This window comes from Nothoprocta perdicaria, unplaced genomic scaffold (genome assembly GCF_003342845.1).
Source record: "Nothoprocta perdicaria isolate Ctin4 unplaced genomic scaffold, notPer1 scaffold_7, whole genome shotgun sequence".
Lineage (NCBI taxonomy): Eukaryota > Metazoa > Chordata > Aves > Tinamiformes > Tinamidae > Nothoprocta > Nothoprocta perdicaria.
The window spans coordinates 6,617,248-6,628,573 of NW_020455976.1; the positions used below are offsets into that span (position 1 = coordinate 6,617,248).

The following is an 11,326-nucleotide window of genomic DNA, read 5'->3' on the forward strand; positions in this document are numbered from 1 at the left end:
ATCATCACCAAAATCCAGCCAATTCATCTCTCAACTGACATAAACCTGGAATTACTCTGCTAGACTCCACCATTGCAGGTTATATTCTAGGTAAATTTCAGCTTTACACAACCCAGTAGGGTATAGCTGGTCTTCAAAGAGCTCTGCCAAAAAAAAAAAAAAAAAAAAAACACCACCACCCAAAAAGACATTTTGTCTTCAATATACTTCTTTGCCCATAAAGTAAGTGTTGCAGGTTCTAAATAGCCATTCAGCCCTGAATTAGATTGGAAAACACATTGCGATTATTTTTAAAACACTTATGAAAAGAAAGATCGAATTGCTCTCTCTGTCTCACCCTCTGATCTTGCAGAATACTGGGCTCAAGTGGCAGCAACACTATAGACTGACATTTTCAATATGTACAAAGCAAGAAAATAACCATTTTAGAAAGGCTTTTTACTTCAATCTCCTACTGGAAAAATGAAATTGGATCTGAACCTTTGCACTCTCAAGATGAATGAGCAATATTGGAGTAACACACCTCCAGAACATACCAACATTAGCAGTAAATTATGGACAGAATTAACATCGAAAGTTTTCTTACCAGGTTATCTTACATTAGAGAAGTCAAGCAGGGAGGCAAAAAGAAACTTAATAGATTCTAGTGGCAACAAACTATTTCAATCTATGATGAATATTGTTTTTGGAATACAGGCTAGGCAAAAAGAATATCAATAAATGCATTACTAAGAACTCCGCTCTTGAAAGAAACGTTGAGCAGACAAATGGACATGCATTTTAAACAAACCCAAAGTCTCCTGTATTGGTCTGACCAAAATCTTGTCGCACAGATTTCCTAACATTATTCTTCCCAGAACCAAGAAAAGCCTGAGACACTCTAATGTATGAATCATTTGTCATACTTCAATACAATATTTGTTGCTGGAAATCAGGGAACTAAAACATACTGGATAAACTAAGCTATCCTGCAGGAACAGAGGAAAAGAAATTCTGACTAAACTCTTAAGTCTGGAACTGTTAACACCATTACTAGCATGTAGAGAGGAGTGGTGACTCTTGTAGACTTTATTCCAAACATTTTTCCCTGTCTTCTCAATTTAATTTACTTACTTAGAATGTGTTTTGCAAGTAGAAAAACTAGTTGTTACCTTTGCAAGAAAACAGTCTACTCTGTCTGCATCATTAAGACTCTTCAGACACATCATAAAGCAAGAAGACTCCTTAGATGATCTCATGATTTATCCCCTCGCAGTGAGTTTTTATTGGGCTTCTGTTGGCATCCTTTGCAGTAACTTCCCCTGCCCCAGCCAGAAGGTGTTTCCTAATTGCCCCTCATTAGGAAACTTCGTTAGGGAGGTCAGAGAGCTTGCACCTGCAGTGCAAACCAGGCCTCCTGGGGAACATGCCCAAGGAGAACCATGGGTTCTGCCTTTATGCAGCAACCAGGCTGGGTTTTGCTGAGGAAGCGCAGCAGCTCTGGTAGCCCTGACTCACCAAACACCAAGCTGGATGTTTTGCTCCTCAAATATCATGTGCTGGCGCGAGCTCTCCCGCCTGCCTCCTTTCCTGGCTCTGCTCTTGTGTGAGGGTGCTAAAGAAGCGCAATTTCCAAAGTCAGGAATAAACCTAACTGCTTAAGGATCTGATCCGGCAGAGCCAGGCACCTCGAGGAGCTTATGAAAAAATTGGAATTTTTAGGCAGCTATGATTTTTTTCTCAGATTATTAAAGAAAAAGAAAAACAAATAAGCAAGAAACAAAAGAAAAAAAGAGTTCCCTGCACACTCTCTAGAAAAGCATCAAACATCAAAATATTTGCAGCATTTCAGTGGATAGTTTACTCCTGAACACATTCCCCTAGATACACTGCTATTATGTTTGAGGTGTCCAGGGGAAAAAAAAAAAAAAAAAAAAAAGGAAAACAACAAGAGCATCAGCACAATTACAGTCACAACTTTCACAACTGATGTCTCTGCACCTGAGCTCTCCAAATGTTCAAATGTTCTCTACTTCCAACACGTTCATTCTAAGGCATTTTTTATAGTCAAGGCCAGATCTCATCTGCGTGTGTATCGTCTCAAAGGAAGATCCCCCCCACACACGCTCTGCTCACTCTGCTTTTAAGCGTTCCCTTTTGCTCCCTGTTCCCTGGTAACCTTGGATTCTGCCTCCACTCTCGGCAGTCCTTAGTCCTCCCTTACCCCACTGCACTCATGACTTCGCAGTCTCTACAGGAAATGTGCAGAAAGCAGATTTCAGACGGGCAGAACAAGGTCAATTTTGACCTTCCTCCCTTAAAAAATAACATCATAACCTGCATGAGTAACAGAAATCAGATCCGTACATATGGTGGGAAGATTGAGGCATGGAATCTCAATATCCCATAAAATTGTTCTGTGCCCCTCAGATAATCTGTCAGGAACATGTATCAGGTAGAAAGAGCTTGAATTAATTCCCTCCCTTCTTCTTTCTCTTCCGCAGTGACCACTGATGACTGTGGCATGTTTGTGTGTAGAGGTATGTGCATATGCATATGTAATGCATATACATCACGATCAAAACCATCCAAATGGTCTTTGCTGTTGTTGGTGCTTCCCTGCAACCCCAACCACGGCACTTTTTAGTTTCAGCTGGCTGCCTCCTGAGTTCATCCACGCAGGACTACCCTTTGGCATCACTGCCAACAATGTTTACTAAAAATACCTCCCGAGCATCACAAATAGCAAGATGGGAGGAATTCTTAATCCCCCCTAGGGCACACAGTCCTTTTGCTTTTGGTAAATACAGAATGGCAACAATGCACAGAGAATGAAGTGTGTCTTATAGACCTGGCCTGTTAGTCTGTTTGCCTCGCAGGACGGAAAAATGAGAACTGCCAGTATTTGCAAAAACTGTCACCAGAGGAGAAGAGGAGGAGGGGGGAATTCCTAGCACAGAAAGTCCCCAAATCTCCCAAGTCTGGAACGTCCACATGTTCAGCACAATAGGATTTAGTGTCCAAGCCACAGGGCCAGCATATTAAAGAGCACGGCAGCCCTGCAGGTTGCCTCCTCCAGGCGATGCAGCCACACGGAAGACACAAGAGGAGGAGAAGGTCGAATCTGGGGCCACTTCAGCTTCTCAAGCACCTCACAACATTCCCAGCAAACAGGAGTGCAGGCCTGGTGCCGTGGAGAGCAGTACGAGCCTCTTCTGCAGCATGGACACTCCAAACACAACATTGCAGCATCCCTGCTAAACAGATCCACCTACAGATTTTAAAAGATCCCTGACAGTATAAAGGGCTTGTGAAGGAACTACATGCAAGTGTCCAAACTATAATAAGGAGCCTAAAATCAACCGCCATTGACTATGTTTTCAGCTGTTTTAATTATTAAGTAAATAATTACTATAGGTAGTACATCCTACTACAGGTAGAATTTCAGAATTCAGAATTGTGAGCTTCGATGATCCATATGACTCTGAGATTAAAAAAGAAAAAAAAAATACAAGTCCCAATTTATAATCAGCAGAAGGTTGGGTAACTTTTCTTCACATTCTTCTTTAAGTTTTGAAGTATATTAAACCTAGAAATTAACTACCACTGTTCAGCATCAACTCTATAGGAAGGTCTTTGCAAGGGTACCATAAATGAATTTAGGAACCTCTTTACTGTGTAAAAGCATGTAGCAGCATGAAAAGCATTCACAAGCATGTAGCAGGATACAGTATCACTACAGGGTCTATAACAGATTCACAGATATTAGCCATTTACTTTAAGATTTTAAATGACATTTTCAGAAAGACAGAAACCTAGATAACTGCATCTTAATCACAGCATCACAACTTCATTATAAATTAATCTTATATTATATATGAACATAATCAGTTAAGCAGGACCTCTTTCTCCAAAACATTAGACTACAAATGTGCATTGCACATGTGCACACAAAATATTTTTGTCATTCATCTCAAATATCAAAACATCTGGCAACAGAAAATAGAAAAATATTTATAGACATTTTTGGACAGAGGTTACTTCAGGTCAAGTCAAAACACATCCCGAGGCTGCAGTCCTCAAATTCTTTTATCAGTTATTCTGGGTTTACCCTGTGTTGGAGAGATGCGACACAGGCTTTTTATAGCAGCTGTTGATTCAACAATGATCAAAGTTTTATCCTTCTTCTCTAGATCAAAGAGCAGCAATTTAGGATTATCTCCAGCTCGTAAAGTAGAACAAACATTAGTTTTAGACAACTACATTGTTATATAACTATATTGTCTTCGGGTTTCTTTTTTACATATGCCATATGATTTTAATATAGTGGCTGATTATCATTAAGCTGTTTTATTGGCTTTCTAGAGTAATATAAAAATATATATACACAACAGCAACAAACGGCTATAGAAACATTCAAATGCTGTCCTGAGTTTCTGCATTCTTATGAAGAGAATATTAACAACTATAGATGAAAATAAATTTTAAAAAATTAAGCTAGGCACAATTCCTGTGAAAGCCACAAGGTCTTAAAGCTCTGCTCATTAAAAACCACTCAAGCACCTGTGGGTCAACATCAACATTCGCCCAGCCCTTAGCAGGGCGTGTTCATGCATGTGCAGACTGGGCTTTCAGACTGGAGGAAAGGGAGTCCCCAGCACCGAAGTCAATGCCCTTGGAACTGCGTCAACTTCCAGCAATAGGCACACAAAATTACACTGTGGGCGTCAGCACGATTCCTTTTGCAACTGTATCTAATTTTAAAGGTGAAGCTTGTGATGCTTCCATCTGTGCTGAACATGCACAGCCAACATCTCAGTTAAGATGTCAGGAGTCCAACTGAAGAGCCTCCGTGATGGCTTGAAGTGAGAGACTATGAAGTACGAGCATGAAAGTCACCTGAAGAGCCCAAAATTTGCATTGGGGGCAATAACGAATTTCTCAGTTGTGTGTCTCACAGGCGCTTGAATCAGCAGAATACCCAACTCAGGATGTCCAAGTTCTGGACAACCTTTGAAGAAAGAAAATTCTGTAGTTTTCACCCTATAGAATCAAGAAAGGAAGGTGTTTCGTTCCTGTTTTAATTCAGTGGAAACTGTTGATTTCCAGATTCTCTACTGAACAGAGTTAGGCTCAACTATATTCTTATTAAACTAAAAAGTAAAGATTTACCATCTTCATGAGTTGCCAAGTCCTAGAACCATCTGTTCTTATACACTCTAATTCTATGAACTTCATTCATCCTATATAGCTTTAATTAAGGAGAGCTCTTCCACAGACACTGCAGTTATACCAAGTTTCAGCACTTATCCATCCTGGTTGATTCCCAGAATATTTAATGGCAAAAATAAACTAAAAGCTTTCATCACTAGTTAAAAGAAAGCTGTAATTCGAAGAGCAGTTTTGCTAACTTCTCTGTTGATCAAAGATGCTTCATAAGACCCTGATATGGTAGAAACAATCAGCTTTATAATAACAGTAATCAAAGCAGAGTCCTTTCATTGAGTGAAATCCCCCAGTCCTTACTCATACAACATTCACAGTGGAGAACACTACTTAAAAATGAGAACACCTTGGCAATGACTAAATTAAGGTCTCAGATATAGAAGAAAAAAACAAATAAACAAACAAAACTAGAAACTTTTATAGTTCACCTGCTTGCTACCTTGGATTAAAATGTGTCCATTTCTCTGATGATACTTGTTGGTGCCATTGTAGAAACAGAATATCATCTAAGAAAGAAAGCAGTAAGCTAAAACTTACCATGCTGTCCTCTGAAAGCCTGCTGTGATTAGGCCACTCATTTCTCTGACATCTACCTCCAAAAAGAGCTCAGCATAAGTCTAAGTGCTTCAGTGAATCAGAACCTCATAATTCAGTGATTTGCTCGGACTGTTTCTCTTCTACCCTCCTCTAAACTGGAGATGCAAACAAGCCTTGGGCAAAAACACACGATTTCCCCTCACCTTTGAGGGCTCTGTCATGTGGTTCCTCCAGGCCTCCTTCCCGAGCTCAGCCGGAGCTGTGTAGAGCAGCTGAGTGTCCTTCACATCTCTCATCCATGAGCAATGGAGCAGCAGAGCTCTCCTGAGGCTGGCAGTAGACCCAGGCCACCAATCACTGGGGCCCTGCACGCTCCAGCCTTTCTTCTTAGGAACGTGACAACAGGCCCTCCCTGTACAGCCTAGAGCTTTCATGAACAGATTCGTAGTTTCCAGTAAGTGTGAATTGCAGCCAATCTTTTGTAGGCCCTGGGCTTACATAACTGGTAAACATAGTAGTAAACAGAGCAAATGTAATGCTCAGTGTTGGACAACTTTTAATTGGGTTTCATCTTCTAACGAGCAAGTCCTTTCTCAAGACATGATACAAAAGGGCTGAACAACAACAAAAAGAAACAGTCACTGGGTTTTGTATAACATCTAGGAGCAACTGAGCAATTTGGATCTGGTTTTAGTTAAGAAGAGCATCTATTCATAAAGGCATCACAGCCTAAATAGTTTGCAATTGAAAAAAGGGTCTACCTGCTGGTCTCAGAATTTACAGCTCAACATTTTGGTTGATTTCAACATCTCAGTCACAATCTTGAGCTTTCTACTCATTTTCTGCTTTTACACTGCAAAATATAATATTATAGCAGTCGTGAACTAACTATACCTCTTTTATTATTTTAAATCATTTAAAGGCTTGACTTAAAACTATTCAAAACATTAAATTCAAACCCATTAAAATAAATCCTTCCCAATTATTTTTCAGAGTCTGCAAAACACACGAGCTTCTGCTATTCTTCCACTAAAGGCAATTAAGTCTGCTTTTCCATCCATAAGCTGATGCTTATTTTCCTTCTGTGCAACTCCATTCAAAGTTGAGCATCTAAAATAGATCCTGCCTCATTGTCCCAGTTTCCTCTTGCTGTTGCTTTTAGCCTCTGCAACTTTTTCCATGCAGTCAGGGCTAGTTTTCATTAATCCTAAAAGTAAAACAGCATAGGCTCCAATCTTGTCTGGTGGGAAAAAGATAGGAGAGAGGCAAAACTCACACAAGAATAGGTTAAAAGAGATTTTATTCTTTAAGTCAGATACCTCAATAAAATATTCCTCTTCCCCATCAAAACAGCAGTTCTACTAGGCCTAAAGATTAGGTTGCAGATTCTCATGCACAGACAAATATATCTTTTGGGGACAATCTAGGTCTTGATATACAGCTATTTAAATCACTAAGATGAGGTTCAAGCTCTGAATGGAAGTAACTAAGGGGAGGAAAAAAAAACCAACAAAAAAAAGACTACCTATATTTGGAAGAAACAAACAGAAAGGATAGTGGGGATTAAATAACAGTATGAAACTGATACAGAAGAAACTCTGGATGAAGACTAGGGAGAGTTATGGAAATCACTAAGCCTGCACAAAGTACAAAGCCTCCACTGCTATGGAGCTGACAGCAGGAATGTAAGAAATCTGAAGTTAACCCCCAAACCCATGATCCTCCTTTCGAGTCTTTTTCTCTTTGGTGAGAATGTGTCAGTTATCAGTGACACCCGGTTTCAGTTCTTCCCTTGCAGAACTGCAGGGTTCAGGGAAACTACTTCGTTCTCAAGATGATATTAGTAAATTTTCCACCCTTCTCCCACGATGGGTTTCTGCCCACCCCGCTCATCAGGTCTCTCAGCTGAGTGTTTTGTGACAGACAGACACTAGTCGCATGGCAAACAGCTAGTTGGGAGGGCAGCTACCAGTGGGAAAAAAAAATTCTTCTGACAACAAGTAGAAAAATACAGCAACAGATTTCAGAGCAGATAGGAGGTGGTGATGATGGGCCTAAGTGGCTAGCTCTCTGGTATGAGCAACGCTAACTGTGAAAATTATAGATCAGAATAAACATTGACCAGAAGCTCAGCAGCTAGTGAAACCATCGCTGTTGGAGGAAACCAGAAGATTTCATAAAGAAAAAGTAATTTGTGGAATGAAAGGTTCAAGTCTTGGTGTTTAATTTCTCTTTAAAAGACCCATGGCTTCCTCATGCAAAAGCTCAGAGCTGTGGGACAAATGAATCAAGTGATGTGCTCAATGCCTATGAAAAAAGGACTGGTTTCAGTGCAAAGCATAATGACAAAGATCTTCATCTTCTATTAGGATTCACTTAGCAGATGGTACAGGTACAACCTGGTAGTCTGAGACAGGAATTCCTCTGTTCTGACCCTTCCTCTAAGACACAGTGAAAAACAAAAAACATTTCAATTCTTGTCTCACTTTGTCCTCGAAATGAGGACAAAGCCTCCCTCCCACCAGTATTATGGTAGTTTATTTGTCTGAGATGAGAAGTGTATGACCTACATTTGCTAGAAAATGGAAAAGGTAAAGACAAGGATCGTTGCATAAAATAAATCCCCAAACTAACTAAAACTACTGCTTCAACTATTGAGTAGGCTAAAATATACAATTATCTTCTTTACAACACCCACACTCCTAGCACCAGAGTAGCACAACGCAACCTATTAAACAAGAGGAATATTTTTTAATAGTGATTTCTGTCAAAATCTAGCGATTTCTGTTATGGCTCAAAAAAGGCAGAGAAGACAACAATGTTGAAAAAATTCATATTTCATGTGTCTTTGTTTTCCTGAAGACGATGCTCACTGGACTAAAAATAGCTAAAAGTAGCAAAAAAAAATTAGCAAAGATCTTATTTGACCACACCAGCCCATACCACCAGCGATGCCTGTTTGCTCATGCACAACTAAAGATTATGGGAATTAAAAATAGCCATTTTTCCATTAACAGAGATCGTCATGATAACGAGTAGTTTTGACAGTTTTCAAGCAGTTTGAGATAACATGCACAAGTAGGTCACCGAAATACTTGTCTTTAAGAAAGTCTTTTATCCAGAGAATTTACAGCTCTCTACAAGCAAGCCCTTAGGTCAGTAGCAACCTACTAGGCTGACTCCAACACCCAAACTCAGTCAGGGATGAGTCCTAGCAGGGGCTACATAACAACTCCTAGTACCTTTACAGATCGAAGTTGAGCACAAAGACCTTGGCAGTCTATAAAGCCCAAGAGTGCCACTGAAGTCCATGGGAGCCCTCCTCGACTCCAGCAGACCTCCAAAAGAATCCATGGAGTGCTCTGGGAAGACCTCCAGCTAGGCAAGAAAGCAAGAAGGGATTTCCAGAGTTCATTTCACCTCCTAGTTAAATCACCCCATTTCCAAAGTGATGATTCATCCAAGTTTCTGCAAATACTCAGCTCCTTCATTTGACATTTGGTCAAAACATCAGCTAGAGCTGCATTAGGAGGAAAACAGCGAGGGAATGGCCTTACGTTTTCCTGACAGTGAGAGGTAGGCGGACAAGAGCGCTGGACTGCAACTACTTAGTCTGTGGAGAGTGGTAGGAAAAAAAGGAAAACTCCAAAAAAAATTGATCTTAAAACACAAGGCAACCACTAGTCCTCAGAGCAGCCCCTCCGAGAAGTTAGCTACCACCATTTCCATTGCACAAGCAGGGAAGTAAAGGACTCTTCATCCACAGTTCCATGTAAGGCAAAATTAATTACTTTAAATTATTTGCTATACTTCTCATTCTGTGTTACAGTTTATCACAATACCAAAGACTCTGTGGGTATTTATGGTTGGAAAACCAAGGAGGACTGGAGCAGATGAGCTAAAAGGACTCGCCCAAGAGTGCAGGGCTAGTGCTGGGCTTCAGGAGTTCCTCCTGTCACCTGATGGAGTCAGTTCACCAGGCCATGCTGCCTCCTGGAGCAAAGGTGATGAACGGAGAGGAGGAAACCACAGCTGATACCACCCTGGTTTCCACTGCGTGCTGGGTATCTTCAGCAGCTTGGTGGTAGAAAGGGCGTGGGTAAAAGCTTAACTCTTCGGCTATTCTTGTTAAGAGCCAAATAGTTATTCTTGGTGTATGATCAGTAGGCTCTGTCTCTGACACATCCAGAATAATAATGGTCCCCTCCCAGACAGTGAGCGCAACATAAAATATTAACAACATTAGCTGAATATGCAGAGCCCAATGATACAAGAGCTTTAATGAGACTCTGCACATGAGGTACTCTGCCCCAGTGGGGCAAAGAGGCCATTCCTGACATTTAAGCAAAGCCCAGAGCCACATTTCTTATTTGAGCTCCCCACTTTTGCACAACTCCATTAAATAAAGGTAAATACCTATGCAAGTCTTTAACAGTAGTAGTTTTCAATAAAAATGTTCTATACTGCTTTATACAAAACCAGCCTTTGGTTTTGAGTAACTCCATGATTTACTTGCACAGACGTGCTGATTTTCCAACAAAGTCCATCCATTAAAACTAATTTGTATCGATACAAATTAGTGTCCTAATCTCTTTTATGAATCTTATTCAGTACCGCTCTATGAACGTGCTCTGTCTCTCTCTCTCTTTCCCCAATTAATTACTCTGAAAAGACTCCACAGCGCTGGAAGGGCTGAGGAAGAACTGGCCGTTCAGCTCTAGCAGGATCAAGCAGGCAGCAAAGGAATGGGCGGGTGAGATACAAGGGAGGACAGTGGGGTGAGGAGAACCGGAGCGGACAGCGAAAACGTTCCCTGGGTTCCCATTCTCGGCATTTCAGTTTGGGGAGTCACCTGCAGAGTCACCTCTCGAAGGCAACAAAAATAATCTGTATTGCAGAAGTCTGCTGAGGTCAGCAGTTTTTCTACAGGTACCCTAATCTAATTGGACCTCTCTGAGAAATGGGTTCTTTGGATCCCATGTCTTCTTAAAGCAAGAATTCTACCGTGCCGTGAGGAGTTATTTTAGCTAATGCCATTTATTATTTATATCTAAAGCGGGTGTGGTGCTTCAGGACTATGGTCCTAGCCACAAAGCACTGACAGCCTTTGAGCACTGCAGCCCAATGCTCAATTAGACATCAATAGAAACCCAGGGAAATAAGAGACCTGCTCCATTCTGAGCAATACACCTGAAGATGCTGAGAAATAATGGGAGAAAAAAACAGGATGCAACCCTGCACTGGGAGGTTCATTCATTTCTAAGCAGCATGGTGACAAAGTACTTTTCAATTTGGAGATAACTGGGCAGTGTTCAACTTAACAGCTATTGTGCAAAGCGTTTTCTCCTTCCAGAAAAAAAAATTATAAAAAAGGTTATTAATATTTGTACTCTATCATAACAGCGTTAAGAACACGTTTAATTGCGAGTAAGGCAATGGCAAACGCACAAACCGACCCCCGCCGTCCCCAGGCCGCGGCCGCACCCGCTCCCCGCACGGCGAGCACAAGTTGGGGCCGGGCGGCCCGGGGCCCCGCGGGGTCTCTGCTCCCCGCAGCCCGCACGGACCCGCACGCGCGCCGCAG

At 41.2% G+C, this 11,326-nt stretch overlaps 1 protein-coding gene across 5 annotated transcripts in view; it reads right to left on the minus strand.

The window, feature by feature from the left end:
* ABLIM1 (actin binding LIM protein 1) overlaps positions 1 to 1,178 on the minus strand; it is a 156,659-nt gene extending 155,481 nt beyond the window's left edge. The window contains exon 1 of one of the 5 annotated variants that reach the window (XM_026050755.1): positions 1,152 to 1,178. The gene's annotated coding sequence lies outside the window, so the exon portion shown is untranslated. The remainder of the gene's footprint in view (positions 1 to 1,151) is intronic. The other 4 variants (XM_026050760.1, XM_026050761.1, XM_026050762.1 and 1 more) reach the window with 4 other exon arrangements.
* Between the last annotated feature and the right edge of the window lie 10,148 nt (positions 1,179 to 11,326).